Source organism: Protomyctophum parallelum, assembly GCF_964188405.1.
Source record: "Protomyctophum parallelum genome assembly, chromosome: 4".
NCBI classification, from domain to species: domain Eukaryota; kingdom Metazoa; phylum Chordata; class Actinopteri; order Myctophiformes; family Myctophidae; genus Protomyctophum; species Protomyctophum parallelum.
Window position 1 is genome coordinate 31,906,443 of NC_139700.1, and position 16,988 is coordinate 31,923,430.

Genomic DNA, 16,988 nt, shown 5'->3' on the forward strand with positions numbered 1-16,988 from the left:
GTTAATGATTTGTTAATAGTCTACAAACTGCTTATAAACGTTTATAAATGCTTTATAACGGGTCATTATTGTAAAGTGCTACCCCGAAGTCACTTATAATAAATTAGCCATGGCAACAATGTCATTACCCTGGCCACCACCACACCTCGGCCCGGTGTACATGAGACCAATGTCATTACCAGTGTTGTTTTCTTCGACTAATACTATGACGAAAAATGTTCGTCGACTACTTTTTTCCACTGACGAAAACTAAATGGAAACTACATGAAAACTAAAGGGCAGTCCATACTGTCTCTGACCATCGAACTTTTCGTCGGAAAGCTCCGGTACAACTACAACATGACGTCACTCGCAACTTTTGAAACGCATTCCTCCAAATTCTTGTTCTGAAAGCTGCACTCCCAGATGTTGTGACTCGCCGAACTCTACCTTGTTCGGAATGTAAGTCAGATCTTTCCGACGGAAAGTTCGGTGGTCGGAGACAGTATGGACTGCCCTTAAGCTATGATTACTAAAACTAAGACTAAATATACTGAAGATTTCGTCAACAAATAAAAACTAGACTAAAATGTTAGGAAGGGTCTAGTGGACAAGAGATCCAGTTAAAGTAATTTTGCTGAAAATAGCCAATCTACAAGCTTGTGGGCTTGTAGATCGGCTATTTTCAGCAAGTGAAAAAAACAGCCATTACGACGGCATCAAGGCCCGTCTAAACACATTTTGTTCGACTAAATCAACTGTAGATTTAGTCGACTAAAATCTTATGATATTTAGTCGACTAAAACTAGACTAACACTAAAACATTCCAGGTGACTAAAATGTGCCAAAAACAACACTGGTCATCATTACCTTGGCCACCACCACACCTCGGCCCGGTGTACATGAGACCAACAGAAGGCAGTTGAGGCAGCTTCTCTTTGGAATGACAAACGCGATGCATGCGTGTGTTTATGTGAGTGTTAAAAAAGCCTATATGGACAAATCTGTGCAGCAGTGCTCTGTATAGGCCAGGTGTAGGCAATCAATGTTGCAGTGTCAAGCTGCGCTTAATGCAACAAGGTGTCGAGCTGCATTTACTGCCCAGGTGGATTAGTCTATAGATACTGCAGCGCCACACCGGCACAAAAGCACAGAGCACAAAAAGAGTCCGAGCACGCACGTGAATTAAGGTGCGAGTTTAAGTCTGTGCCTTATTATGTTATATAGAATGAAGTGCATGTGAGAGGGAGAGAGAGAAAATGGAATACAGAATGTGAATTTGTATGAAATGTGTGCCTGCGTGCACGCGCGTGCAGATGGTGTGCCAAACAAGGCACAGCTCTGGTGTGGCGTGAGCTCCTCAGAGATGTTTGTCATTCCAGAACAGCAGCATGTCTGGACTGGCAGGAGACCAGGGGAGAGTGATAGGGAGGCCTCCGAAAGTGTCTCCCACAGCAAACGCTCTTCCCTCACAGCAAAATACAACCGCCAACTCCCATCTCCCCCCACACACACACACACACACTCACACACACACACACACACATAGATTGGAACCCAAACTCATCAGGGGAGGTCTCAAGACCACTCAATGATAAAAAGCAATAATGAGAAATGTATGGGGAGGGGGAGGGGGGGGGGTTAATGAGGGGGAAAGGCGTAGTAGTGTGATTTATAAACTAAGTAACTAATTATCACCAGTGAGAGACAATAACAACCAACAATCAGTCATAATTGTTTTTTTTTCTGTGTGACATGACTGCAGATAAAGAGAGGCTATAATTGATATTCCGGAGTGACTTTTATTAATTAAGGCGCTGATCGTTCTGCTAAACAGACTTGGACAACGACGGCCACCGCACCGCCCTTTAGGAGAGCAGCTTGCTCAGCATCAGCCAACCCAATTCCTTTGAGGCACTTTGTCTTCTGATGGCGTGCCGTTGTCCAGGGAGCAGGACGCCCAATGATAATTATGTAAAACAAACACATACAAGAATGAACCGAGAGAGCCTGGCTGGCTTCATTTGTGTGTTCGCCAATAAATGTCAGGCTTTATTAATTGATTGAACCCCAGTGTGAGGAGAGACAAAGACAGAGAGAGACACAGAGAGGGGGGAGAGAGAGACTGTGTGAGCAAGGACACGCTAGATGCGGTGCACAGCAAAGTCCTGAGCGTTAATTTACCTTTGAGAGACCCTCATGGACCTCAGGGATGTCCTTGGTGGATCGAAACGTTTTATCTGAATGAAACGGCCGAGTTGCAACTGCAAGCTCTGGTGTGCCGGATCCGCTCCTTTGTTCCCATTTTCTCTTCCTGATTTTATACATTCTTCAAGACTTTCTCAGTGTGTTTTGAGGACCACACAGTGATTCAATCTCTCAACACCCACGCCACCCCCACCACGACGCCAACCCTTGTGGAAAATCGAGGCCAAACAATGACACCAGCACAAGTAAACATGACTAGTCTCTAACTAACAGACACCACTCAAAAAATGCTGCGTGCGATAAAAAGGCGCCTTAAAAAACCAACTGTGTGCGAAAAGGGGTAAAGAAAATACAAAAGTTTATAGACAAAAGTGTCTTGTAATTACAGCATATCTTTGGAGTCAGTCTTTTTTTTGTGGTTTCGAAAGGTTGGGCATTGGACAAAGAAGACCTTGAGCTTTTATACAGCCTGAACCAGGCATATCGGCCCTGGGAAGGCTGTGGGGGTGAGGGCCGCAGCAACACTTAATGGAACTGACAGTCAGCAGATACACACCGGCCCCCTTCATCCATATAATCACTCCCTCCTCCTCCTCCTCCTCCTCCTCCTCTTCCTCCTCCTCCACCCCAACGTACAGCAGGCCCGGGAAAGAAAAAGAACGAGGGGAAGAATAAGGGAGAAAAATGGGAGAAAAAAACCCCCTAACCTCTACCCATCTACTGATTACGCACAATACACCCTCACATTCCGGAACAGGAGAGCAGAGTGGGGACTGGGAGGTTGGGGGACGAGAGGAGGGGGCAATATGAATAGAATGAGACCGCTGCCAGAGCCTACTTTTAGATAGCAAGCATGGTTATCAGAGAGAGAGAGGGAGAGAGAGGGGGGGGGAGAGAGAGAGAGGGAGAACGAGGCGGAGGCGGAGACAGATACAGAAAAACAAAGAAGTTACTGGCATTGTTTTATCTGGAAGGACATTAAATCAAGAGGCACAGAGGACGAGAGAGAGGGAGAGAGAGAGAGAGAGAGAGAGAGAGAGAGAGAGAGAGAGAGAGACGGGCAGACCGACCGAGAGAGGAGCCATGGAGAAGAAATCGTCAAAGTGTCCAAAGTCAGGCAGACAGATCAACCTTCAAAACTATCCCATATCACCGCGCACGTGCACGCACACGCACGCACACACACTGAAAGTCACCCATGGATCATGGTCAGCCAGCTTTGATGGGAGTCTGGGCCCTGGAACGAGTCACTAACGACACAGTGAGTGAGTGCCTATGAGAGAGAGAGAGAGAGAGAGAGAGAGAGAGAGAGAGAGAGAGAGAGACCGCGAGGAAGACTGAATGTGGCCTTTGATAAACCACTCAAAGACGGATAAAAAGCAGACCTGGAAGTAGCAGACACAGACAGCCCATTAGACTCTCGATATGAAGTATTGGAGATGGGAGGGAGTGCTTGGTGGTGTGGTGGTGGTGGGGAGGTTGGGTACATATCCGTGTCCTTGTGTGCTGTCCGTGACACTGTCTGCTGTGGCCCAGGGGCCCATGGCGAGGACGCAGGGAGGGACTTTGGGCTTGATGGGCCCCCCCAAGTGTGGGTTGGAAAGGGTTGAGACGATCCCCCCCCCCCCCGCTCACAGCCAGCCTGCCTGAGCCCCACTAATCAGAGGACTTAGCCGCTGCCCTCTCTACAGGCTCCATACCTTCTAATGAGATCCACCAATTTTGATTCCCCCTCCCCGACTGCCTGCAGGGAGTCACGGACCGTGCACACACACGCACGCACGCACACACACACGCACGCATGCACGTTAGCGGTGCAGAGACGCTCATTCTTTGGACAGAGAGACAACAATCTTTCTTTTCTACCCCACAATGGCCAAAGCCGCTCCCTTGTGCTCATGGGGAACCAACGCTACGCAAACACCTCTACACTCGTAAGTGTCTGACAACAACGAGCTAATGCCGTCTAATGGGCACATGCAGGCCAAGGACACATGCTGTAGCACGCACACACGTACACCTGTACACCCATAGCCAGCCTATAAGCCCATCCAAGGACACACTATGCGCCCGCCTTGTTAAGAGGAAGGCGAGGCTGGAACCAGAGATCCATGCTTGCCTCACAGATAACAATTGAATTATTGATCAGCCGACAGATTGTGTTATGAGGAATTCATGGATCCGTGGCTCGCTGCCCAGCTCCCTTAGGCAGTAAGTCAGAGAGAGCATGTGGACTCACTGTCTTGCGTGTGTGTGTGTGTGTGTGTGTGTGTGTGTGTGTGTGTGTGTGTGTGTGTGTGTGTGTGTGTGTGTGTGTGTGTGTGTGTGTGTGTGTGTGTGTGCGCAAGTGTAGCGTAGGGAGGCTAAGGGGAAGCAGGCAACACTGCTCGAACTCTGGATTATTTCCTGGGTGGCGGGGTGTGGAGTGTGAGCTTGCACTTAGTCAAGACAGGGCAAACAGCGAATCGATCAGGCTGCCTGGGTGAAGGCAGGGCCCTCTCTACCTCGCATTCGGCATTCACTGTTTGCACAATGAGTGGCTTTCTCATTGGCACACAGCAAAAACCACTGGCTTTTAATACCACCGACGGAATCTTTTTTTTTTTTTTTGCCTGAGCTGAGCTCTGCGGGAGGTCCGATGCTGCTTACACGACCCTGAAATATGGAGGCCTAGCTTAGCCCGGCTTCCGTCAGCGACATTAGCATGGGCGGCCAGGACCTTTAAGGTGAATGCCTCTAGACAAAGACAGGCCTGTGTTCTTTCATTTGGCTGCGGAAGCTCAGAGCCTACTACTCTAACCCAGAAACCCACTCAACACTTCCTCAGCGGTGATGCACAGCATGACGGATTGGACAGACTCACTGACAGGATGGGTTTCACGGGTGCATCAGTTTTTTCCGAGGCTTGACCTAGTTCACCAGCATCCCTGTGTCCGGAGCCAGGTCAGGCTGTTCCCTGCCGTCACCAGGCCAGGGCTAAATATAAAGAGGTCTCATCATCATCACCACCGGCCGGCCTCCCAAGTACCACTTAACTGACACAGCAAATGTACAGTTATAGCCTGTGAGTCACATGCAGAGCATCCAGAATAAGCTTATTGTAATTTCCCCGGACAGTGTGTGGTCAGTGCTGGAGGAGGGTTGTGGTGAGGCTGAGTAAAGCTGGCTGCACACATCCATATCAGATATGATCCAATGAAAACACTATATTTGATCATCTCAGAGGGTTTGGTGAGTAGAGCTGGTTTTGTTTACATCTTAGGCGTGGAACAGATGTTCTGCTTTATCACTCTGCTCTGTGGGGAGACGCTTTTGTTTTCCATGTTGGAAGGTGGAGAGACACTATGAAAGACCCAGTGGGACAAAGACATGCATTCTCAAATTTTTCCATTACCCCCAACAGAAGAAACCAACTCCAGATATGACTAATTAAACATTTGCACTCTGAGGAATCGGTGCAATGACATCCTGACTGCAGACAAAAGACGGAAAGGGGAGTGACAGAACAATGGCGCTAAAGTTAAACATCTACTGTAGATAGAGAGAGAGACAGAGACAGAGAGAACAGAGAGGTCCTAATGGTGCTCTGAAGTGGTAGATAAATGGTTACTCTGGCCTGGTTGCTCTGCCACCGAGCACAGGCCGACCAATAGCAAGGCTGTGCCAAGCTGCCAATCTCTTACATTGCCATAAGCTGTTACTGTTGTACACACACTGTTATACACACACTCATTCCACATCAAATTGAAAAAGGATGAGAGGCGACAGAAGAAAAGAAGAAAATCTACTGAAGAGATTTGGCGATATAGGGCTCCACTTTGGCAGTGTGATTGCCGTCAACATTGTAGCTGGGGCATGCAGCCTTTTTTCACAACACACACAATATTAGCCTGCACGGAGGGAACGAAACAAGGTCTTGGTAATAATGTTCTCCAACCCCGGCACCAGATTTACTCCTGAGCTAATGACTGTAATTAAAGGGCCCAGTGCCACAGAGGGATCAATGACGTGGGATCACCCCAGACAGGACGTAGAATAGACGCAACTCGTACGGGAGGAGGCAACCACACAGCCGAGTTAAAAACTAGGAAGAGAACACATGGGGGTGCCGAGTGGCTGGGTAAGCATGTGTTGCGAGGTCTTGTAAATATTTAAGCATTCTTTCAGCGGCATGTGGTCGGGATTGTGATGTTGGTTCTCCTCTGCCTGTCATTTTGTTTAGTTAAAAACTGGAAAATTCCTGTGTGGAGGAACTATAAACACAGCTCTATGAAAGGGGGAACCGGGGAACACTAGGAAACACTGTGTCCAGGGGACATTAAACAAACTGTGTGAAAAGGGCAAGTTTTCTGCATGAACATCACATGTCTTGACTAGCTATGCACAGGCGGGGGGACCGGGACGAAAGGCATATTTCTTGGCAGATGCCTGCTCTCTGTGAAATGCAGAGACAGGCATTAAACACATCACAGCTTCTTCTTTTTTAAGTTAAGAGGCAAAACCAAAATCTGAGAGGCTTTGAGGAGGCTGCTGCCCAGATGAGTCAGAGAGGAATAATGCGTGTCATCACAGCTCCGTGAATAGGAGTGGGGCTGGGGGGCACCGCACAGACACCCAAGATGCACAGCTATGGTGACACCTCCACAGATCCACATTTCAGCCCTAGGCAGGTTTGAAACACCAGGATTAATATCCACATAGCAGGCTACAGGGACGGCGGCCAAGAAAAGACAAAGAAAAAAAAAGAATAGTAAACTATAGCCAGAGAGGAGGGGGGAAGGAAAATTATCAGAGCAGGAAAACAGAGGTCAAGAGAGAAAGAGGAAGAGAGATATGGAGAAATGGAAGCGGAGAAAGAGGCAGTATTCTATGCTAATGAAGTATAGTAGTAGCATTTGAATAGTACGTGTGTGGGTGATTGATATAGCTTAAGCACAAAACTGTAAATAGATAAACACATGGACGGTGGGTGTTTCCATGCACAACGGTCGGTCGCTCAGGCCTGCTAACTGCTCTTGGCTGCCTAATAGGCATAGCTAAGATTCCGGGCTGTTCACCGCTACCACTCCACAGAGGAATGCACAGCAGGCCGTAGATTTCCTCCGCCACAAGCAACTGGTCCTCACAGACCAGACATTACAAACCCAATGCCAAGGTAAAACCCTGGCCGCTGTTGTGGTGTTTATACTGCACCTTCTAGAGTGATATACCACAGACGCTGCTGACCAAACTTGGCAAATGTGAAGCTCAGTGCCATTTTACCTGGACTGCATTATAACGAAGTCTGAGAAGAATCCTCCATTCAGAGCGCATACAGCCACAGCCACTAGTGCACCGCATCACAGTCTAATGCAACACTAAGCCAGCCTTTCAGTTTACACATGAGAGGCGGCTGATCCGGTGGTGACATTTAACTCGAGGCTCAGACACTTGAAGAATTCCTGTAAGGGTTGTTTTAATAGGTCCCCTTTGGAACACAGGCCACGGAAAGGCCATGATCCCAAGCTCATTTATGAAAAGGGAACACACAAGTATTGCAGCGTACTATTAACGAAGACAAAAACAATTCCACTAGAACAATTGTGATGTGAATTATGATAGCATGACAGCCTGTTCGTGTTCATAATTTCCTCAAACATATTTAAATAAAGATGTGGGTATAAGGGAAGAAATTGTATGGGTTTGTCTCTCTTTAAATGAAGTTAAAGATTTTCTCTGAAATATAACTGAAGTTGTAGTCCAGGGACTATGCACATGCACATGAATACCTTTTCCATTAGGCGAACCAGAGAACCATTCTTGATTAGAAGCAATGGCAGAGAGACAGCCTGTGGTAATTTGCAGGCTATTGCAGCAGTCAATGTTTAGTAATTATGCCTGCAAGGGCTGCCCTAGTGGCTCGGCCAGATAGTGCATGTCCTACTTAATTGCAACATCCTGTCTTAAAATTCACCCAGTGTTTGACCTGTGTCACATGTCTTAGTTTTGCATAATTGGACATATGCGCCTGCTGATATATCTGTGGAAAAAATAAATGCAATGCACCTAGTTATAGCCCTTGCCCCCTAGGCCTACATTGAATTTAGATAGTTTCAGCAAGTAAAGATCTCTGATCAAACATGTCATGCATTCTCCGTCAGTTCTATGTCATTTCTAAAATGTTTCGATTACATGCGGGTAACTGGAGCCACACAAATATATCCCTGAAAACAATAATGCTTTCAAAAGCAAAGTGTACTAATAATGTTAATTTCACCCACCAACTATCTTGGCACTTTATCTCTGTCTGTCTCCTACATCTCGGGTTGGTGTGACCTTGATCTCCAGCTGCTGGTAGTGAGTTGACCCATCTGTCGCTCACCAGCTCTGGCGGTGGGCGGTGGCCCACGCTTGCTACTTCATAATTAATCGCCCAGTGAGCATGAAAAAAGAAAAAAAAAGAAAAACAGAAGAGGTCCAATATTCACCAGCCACTACCAAAGTAACATAAAACAGCTGGATCTCATATTAGCTGTAAAGCAGAGGTGATAATTAAAAATGATCTTGGTGGGTGTAAATTGGTCAGTATGAGGATTAACTGCGAAATTACTCACATGGATAGAAACGAATTGCACCCACACTGGTGCCTCAGCGAGGATTAAATGCCACTCAAAGTGGGAGCGACTCATTTGAGAACAAAAAACTACAGGTGGAGAGATTGGCTCTGCACGTTTTCAATTATAACTCAACTAAGTCAAGGTCTGCTTTCAAAGCCTGAATATCTCAAAGAGAGCAATATATCACCCAGCTGTCATTTCCAACAAAAGCACCATCCATTTGCGCCGAGATGATGCATCAAGTCATCTTCATTAGAATGAGAGAAGTGACTATATTCAAGTCTAAAATATCACATGGCACTCTTTTCATTGCAAATCAGAGAGCTGGACTAAAGCCTAGTTCAGATCAGAGATTTGCAATGAGACAAAACAACGTATACGTCATCGTCGTACGACTGTGTCACAAACACCCCCCCCCCAAATAGGACACAATCTACAAGTTCACATGGTTGTGCATCTGCCATTTTAAGTGTGATACAATCCTACGATGGAGCATACATTTAATAATTGGAATATTTTGGAGAAAAATTGCAGCCTTCTGAGTTGATTGAAGTGGGCATGGTACTTCTTTCTCTCTCATGACTTGAAGCAAATGCCATTTTGACTAGCAACATGTACGAGGCCCAATTACCAATGCATAAAACACATTCACTATTTGGTGGAGGCCAAAACAAACCATCTGACCAAGATATTCGTGCCTGGCTGTAAATCATTCTTAGAGTTGTTATACTTAGTCTAGACTAGTCATTTCTCTGGTGTCCTGTGTGCATCCTGGGTCGGCTGACATACAAAAAGGCAGCTAGCAAGCAGAAGCAAGCAGCATTAAAAGGCCTTTGCAAATGCTGTGTGTCTGTCAGCTTGTCAGTTTGGCTGCCACAGGGATGTGGGAGAGAGAGAGAGAGAGAGAGAGAGAGAGAGAGAGGCTGTCATGACTATACTGTGAGCTCATCTCATCACAAGCACCCAGTCACTAGCTGAACCACCTAAGGGTTCTTCTTGACAGCAAACACTGCTGTCGTTGCTAATGCCATCTTTTAAGCAGCAATAAAGATCATGTTTTCCTCTGGGCTGACTTTCTTAAATAGTCCCCTCCACCTCACCCTCACTCCACCCCATCATCGACCCCTCGTATCATTACAATTCTCTTCCCTCCCGGCTTAATCGCCTGTTTGAAATATTAGGATGTCTCAGTCCCCGCGCATAACATCCTGCCTACAACCGCTCATCCAAGCAATTAAGCCCACTCCAGCTCAACCTAAATCATTTATCTCTTTCAAGGAGCGCATGCACGTTCACTATACATCAAGTCCTCTGTTCTTCCGAATCGTGTGCGTGGCGTTGAGAATGAGAGGAAGAGTCACGCTCACGCTGCACAATAGCGGTGAGTCGGTGACAAAGCGACAGGCTACGAGTCATTTTCAGAGGAAGCCAGCTACATGGAGTTAAAACGTGATGCCCGACACTTGACACTGCATGGCAGGACCACTCCTGCCTCGTGCTACAGATTGAGGTGGCATTGCACGATGTACTGTATAGCGAGCTTGTAAATCATCTTTGTTTTTTACAATTTGTGTGTAATATTTTGTCTTTTTTGTCTGCTGCTTTTGGAAAGAAAGATTGGAGCATTTAAAAGTGAGTTGTGAGCCCTTGTTCAAATATGCTGCCTTTGCAGTTCAGCACTGAAGTTGGAGGATGTGCGTTGTCTATGTCTTTCAATGTTTTATTCCCCTCATATATTAGTCTTGTTAAACTGTACAGTTTAATCTGAAGAGACAACCATGTCTAGTCCGATGGGATCCAGAACCGGATCAAACACATTTTGGAATAGTTTCCCGAAAACAGTTTAATAACATTGTCAGAGCTGGCATGTGTGGATCACGTCTGCTATACAAGTACAATACCTGTAGTTCTCAAACTTTTTAATTACAAGAAGGACCACTTTAACTCTGTGAGTGTACCAGTTACTTATTTTTACCGGACGTGACTTTAGCTCTCCCTGCTGAACAGGCGCCCCAACTGACCTGTAGGAGTCGCTTTTGCAGCAACAACAACAAAAAACACAAACCACCTAATAAGCATGACCCAGCAAAGCCGAATGCACCGAGCAGAGGAGGAATCGAATCTCAGCGGTGGGCAGGAACTTTACCTGTGTACCACCCAAATGCCCATGCATCAAGGTCATTTAAAGGGCAAATTTAACCCCTCTGTGTTGGTCTTTGGCTGTAGAACCATTCAAAGCTGTAGAACCAGACATGGAAGTCTGGAAATTGGATGATATGATCAATATAGCAGTTTAATCAGCTAAACCATATAGTACCGTGGTCCCCCAAGGGGTCTCGGCACAATCCTTTTTCCCTCTACATCAAATCTTTGCCGAAAATAGCCACTGTTCAAGCTCACTATGTATCTGTGAGCTTGCAGATCTGCTTTTTTAGCCGAATGTTCGCCCATTATGACGAAAAGGGATGCTGCTACAGTTCATTCATGTGGATAATATATGCACTTCCGGTGAACTCTACGCTGGGTACTGCCGAGCAGTGGGATGGTGGTTATAGAGGTATGCTGGGCAAACCGCACACAGCCAGCTGTTGGTGGAGCAAGCGTGAGAATGAATGTGAGCTCACCTCGCAGGCCTGTCATTAGCACATGGGCTCTGTTATCAGCTGTAACTGAGCTCAAGTGCATGGGGGGAAGGTAACACACAGAGCATGAGTGGAGTGAAGTGAAGTGAAGTGGAGTGGAATGGAATGGTGGACAACACATTACTAGAGTCAGATGGATATACTGGTCTCTGGCCGATATATTGGCCATTATGTTGCTTTATTATCAGCCAAAATATCAGTAATTGTTGGGCTAGGACTATCCTAAATCGGGATCGTACTAGACCGGTGGACCCTACACACAGTACACTAGATAAGTGGTTCCTAAACTTTTATCTCGAGAGTCGAGACCCAAAATAGAAGTTAGACGTTTGCCCGGGACCCAAACTAGTAACGCTGTTGTGAGATTGTACTATTTTCACTACTTCTTATTAAGAAGTAGTGAAAATAGTACAAGCTCACATAAATTCGAAGATACATGTTTAAGAAGTTCTTAATCTAAATCTTTTAAAAAAAATATTTTGGAGGAGAGAATTGTAAATCTTTTGAAATAATTAAAAACAATAAATGGGATATTAAATTGGGACCCTGCATAAAAATGGAACGGCGACCCACAAATGGATCCTATTTGGGAACTAGTGCACTAGATGGAATATAGAGATGCACGTGACAGCGGAACAGGGAAAGGCGGGTGAGGTAATGATTTGGGACGAGGCCATGAAGTTCATGCAGGGTGTCTGAGGGTGTCAGCTGTAAAACCCATGAGGAGCTAAGATCAGGAGCCCAACTCTGCATGACGTCCCTTCATCAAGGGATAATCCCCCGGCACAAGAAGACGAGCCCATTTCCAATCTGAAGAAAATCTCTATTCCCCAGGTTCAGCTGACTAATGCCACGCTGACACGTCCTTCACTCACATCTGCTCATACTTCCCTGGCCTGAAGCCTACAGTATGTGGACTTTGGACAGGAGGTACCAGGTACAAACTGCATCTGAGCTCAAGAGTGCCACACCCAATTTATGACCAATATGTTTACGAGAGTATCATGGCTGGTATAACAACTAACAAATATACTCTATATACGCGCGCACACACATACAAATATAAATGGTATAACAACTATACTTTTTTTAATTTTTATATATAATTTTTATCCCACGATTTTGTAACCCATTTTTCACCCCTGTGTCAATCATCTAATGTGATCCTGGGCTCTACACACCCTCTACCAACCTAGTCCCCATATATGGGGGACAAGGGGAGAGCAACGGACTTGAACTCATGCTTCCTTCAACACGTTATTCCAACCAGTTCCTTTCCCCTCCATCAGGCGCCCCGGCTGGCCAGGGGGAGGCAGTTTAGTGACCAGGATTTATAACAACTATACTACAGTTACTATAGTAAGTAGTAATACCGTAGTATGATATTTAGACCACATTTTGTGCCTAGCACAATTTTAATGGGAAAGGGGTTTTGACAATGTAAACCATAAGAATTCAACCTCCAGGCTCCAATTATCCCTAACCATGAATAATTATGATAATGTATGGGTTATTACAGAAGCTTACTGTTTGGCGTGGCTTCTTGATTGGGCCTTGCTCTTTTGTGCTATTCAGTTGACTCAGATACCTGATTGAAGGTCAATTGACTAAAACGCTGTTTCTGCAATAAATATTTCTGTAAGACAGATAGACATTCCTGTTCTCTTATTAGAGAAGCTACATTAAAAAAATGCACTTGGACAAAAATATTGCAGTGTTTTGTCAGCAAGCTGCAGGGGATTGCTTCTTGTGGATTGTGGTCAGACCTCCTGAAATGGAAATGACAGAAGTCAATAATCTGGTAGGAAGTAAACAAAAGGAGACGGGGGGGATGGGTTCAAATGCATGTGACCTCGAAAATAAATTGCTGGCAGCCCTCTCTGAAATGCAGTGCTTTATATGAAAATGTAATGGACAGCATGAACTCTGGTCGACTATAGCAAATATGTAAAAACACAACTGGTAGGATCTCAGACAGTGATAAGTCAATAGACATCATCATGAACTTGATCGTGACTTGACTGCTTATTACCAAGAGAGAAGAAAAGACCCTCCTAGAGTGAGATGCCTGACATGGTTATCTCTTATCGCCTCTGTTCCTGTCGTATTAGAGAGTTTGAGCTTGCATTAAACCCTTTGGGACCATTGTAGGATTGTGAAACCCCGGCATGTGACCCGAATGGGAAATGCCTGTTCTCCCGTGTCCTGACAAGAGAGCAGCTATGATGAAGAAGTGCAGAATTCTTGTCTTTTTCACCCTTGCAGGGGCACAGAAGAAAACATTTATCACCACTCTCCTCTGCACAGATAAGGTGTCTCTATTTATTCATAGTGTGGGAGATAAACCCTGAATGAAGCATTGTGGGGGCAAGGAAGGGGGGAGAGAGAGAGAGAGAGAGAGAGAGAGAGAGAGAGACCATGGGGAATGAGTGAGTGAAGCAGATAACTGCTTGGCTTTCAACTGCTTGCGTCTGTCCCTGTGAGCAGATGGCTTCCATTGGAAGCCCAGCCAAGAGTCCGCCGGCTGACCCTCACTCTAACCCTGTACCCAGCAGCCACCAACACCACCACCACCACCACCACCACTACCCCACCCCAGCCGCCAGCCATCCGTCCTGCATGCCCACACGTGCCCCCAGCCCCCAGCCTCCCGCGCACTAATCCATTTCCACTACGAGAACGTTTGTATAATGTTATTTAATGGGGATAATCCCCAGGAGACCGGGAGCATCACCATGTCCTGCAGGGCTGCATGTAGGAGGACGGGAGATGTCAAGGCCACGAATAAAAGGGCGATTTAGAGGGACAACAAGGCAGTACAGTTATCTCCTGAGTGCTGCGCCAGGGACAGAGAGACACAGACTGACAGTAAGTCTCAGGAGACTCAACCCGGGACATGAATGGAGTTTCTGTTTCAGTGTTCTCCACAAAGGAGATGAAAAAGACACACACAGTGACAGACACACACACACACACACACACACACACACACACACACACACACACACAGGAGAGATGCAGTGTTCACTATACTACTTAGTACTTAGCCTACACACTCAGATGTTATGTAAAAAGCCTCTATTGGAGGTTAGGAAAGCAGAACATGACCATGCCTCTTTCATTGTGAGTTGAATGAAGAACTGCGTCTGCTACTACTATGCATGCTTGTTGTGTTGTGAAGGGACTTTCCCCCCACACATAGTAGCCTACACAGCTGTTTAGAAACAGGCTCTCTCACACCGGAAATTACTACAAAGATGAATTGAGCTTAAGGTGTTCTTCTTAATTGAATGATGTGTTACAGTATGTGTATGAATGGATACCACCTTCAAATAGCTGCCTGTAAGACTCTTAGTCACAAGTGTTTTATTATTTTTGTTCTGAGACTGTGTCTGCGTAAATGATTATGTCACATACATCCGGAATTATAGCTACCCTATCCTATGTGATTAGGACAAGATAGTTTCATTTTTCGCATAAGCTCTCTATTGTTTAAATGCTCCGAGGAGACAGACATAGGCTAACAATACGTATCACAATTTACAAAGCAATGCTCGTGCCATATCATGCCATGAGTGTTTTATAATCACTTGGAAATTGGAATGGTATGCGTAGCCTATATGTTCTTCTATCTCAAATTGAATAAGGTCTGCGGGCGGTTGTACATTAAGCACGAACAGCGAGCGTCGTATTGTTTTGTGCATCAAAATGAAACTTTCATGATTTACATGTGTTTTTAGAATACATGCTGCTGCTGTCGCGAAACAGCTCAAATCAGATGTCAGTGTCTCCTCTCCTCCCTCCCCAAGGGGAGACAGATAGAGAGAGAGAGAGAGAGAGAGAGAGAGAGAGGTCACTCCCCGGCGGGTCCCGGTCCGTAACGTAACTCACCTTGGAGGAAAGAGGTGAACAGTAGTTGTACAGACGCGAACGCTCCCAGCTTCCGAGTCGTCCCGTTATGAAATAGAGCATGAGTCCATAAACAAGTTCACATGTTACGCTCCTCGCGTCCTCTGATGGTCGGGCAGGGAAGGCAGTAAGGCACTAATTCCGTGGAAAGCAAGCGGCTGTCTGGTGGTGAAGCGAGCAGAGACAGTCAGACACACATACGGGGAGCAACTCAACAAAAGAGTGTCGGAAATCTCGGACTTTGTTTCTCCAATCTCCTCCTGAGTCCTCCACGCCCAGGTAGCGAGTCACATGACGGTTCCAGGTGTGTGCGTGTGTGTATGTGCGCGCGTGCGTGTGCGCGCGCGCGTGTCTTCCAACGCCGTGCGTGCAGCGACACACCTGTACGATCAACGCATTCGCCTCCCGATAGACATTTGAAGCAGCCTGGAAAAGAGGAAGGAATGGAAATGCGCGCTAGAGGCGCAACGGCGGCGCGACGGAGAACGGAATGGAATGGAAATGATTCTCCTCCCACCGGATCACTACTCCAGTGGGTGGACGCAATAGACCGCCCACCCAACGGCCGTGTGGTCGCTGGCGCTGGCGGTGACAACAAACATGAAGGAAGACATGAGAACGGGAGAAAGTTGTCTCTGGCCAGTAGTATATCCACCCAGTGCCCACCAGGCCACCATGGCACCACCACCGCACACTGTATCAGTGGAAAAGGGGCCTGAAAGTGTATACTCAGTCTCAGAGTTAAATTAACATTGGTTTTACAATATAAATTGGGATCCCAGAGATAGAAATGCCATTAAATGGGGTTCTGTACAATTTACAATTTAGGCATTTAGCAGACGCTCTTAATCCAGAGCGACTTACATTAAGCAAGAACAAAAGCATGGGAATACATCACATAAAAGCATTTATCATGAAACATGCGTAAGCTAAGAAAGTAACAGTGGAATATCTATATAATGAAACTATACATATATACTACTATGCTATACATAATGTACTATGGCGTGCTATGACTATGAGCAATTATAGTGCTGTCTACATAACATGCTATAAGTCTGTATCAAATGCTATCTAAGTCTACGGAAGTGCTATCTAAGGGGGTAGGGTAAGTGCTATGGGCCATGATGGAGTCTGAAAAGGTGGGTTTTCAGACTACGGCGGAAGATTGGGAGTGATGCTGCAGTTCTGACTGCAATGGGAAGTGCATTCCACAGTTTTGGAGCCAGAAGGGAGAAGAGTCTGGGACGTGTGGAGCGTTGTCCCGGCGTTTTTAGTGAGGGTACTTCCAGCTTCCCTGCGTTGGCTGATCTGAGTGCGCGGGAGGGTTTGTAGGGTTCAATCATACTTGCAAGATATGGGGGAGCCATACCTTTGGTTGCTTTGAATGCCAGCATCAGAGTTTTATATTCTGTGCGGGCAGCGACCGGGAGCCAGTGGAGGGAACGGAGCAGGGGGGAGACATGTGAGAATTTTGTCTGGTTGAAGACCAAGCGAGCTGCGGCACTTTGGATCAGCTGGAGAGGCTTAAGTGTGCAAGCTGGTAGGCCAGTAAGGAGGGAGTTACAATAGTCGAGTTTTGACAAGACTGTTGTCTGGATTAGGAGCTGGGCTGATTCCTGGGTGAGGAACGGTCTAATTCGTCGTATGTTAT

At 46.3% G+C, this 16,988-nt stretch overlaps 1 protein-coding gene across 1 annotated transcript in view; it reads right to left on the bottom strand.

Annotated features, from left to right (window-relative positions):
- Positions 1 to 15,804, bottom strand: part of plxnb2b (plexin b2b) — a 235,545-nt gene extending 219,741 nt beyond the window's left edge. Inside the window, exon 1 of the mRNA XM_083763407.1 lies at positions 15,317 to 15,804. The gene's annotated coding sequence lies outside the window, so the exon portion shown is untranslated. The remainder of the gene's footprint in view (positions 1 to 15,316) is intronic.
- Positions 15,805 to 16,988: the final 1,184 nt, after the last annotated feature.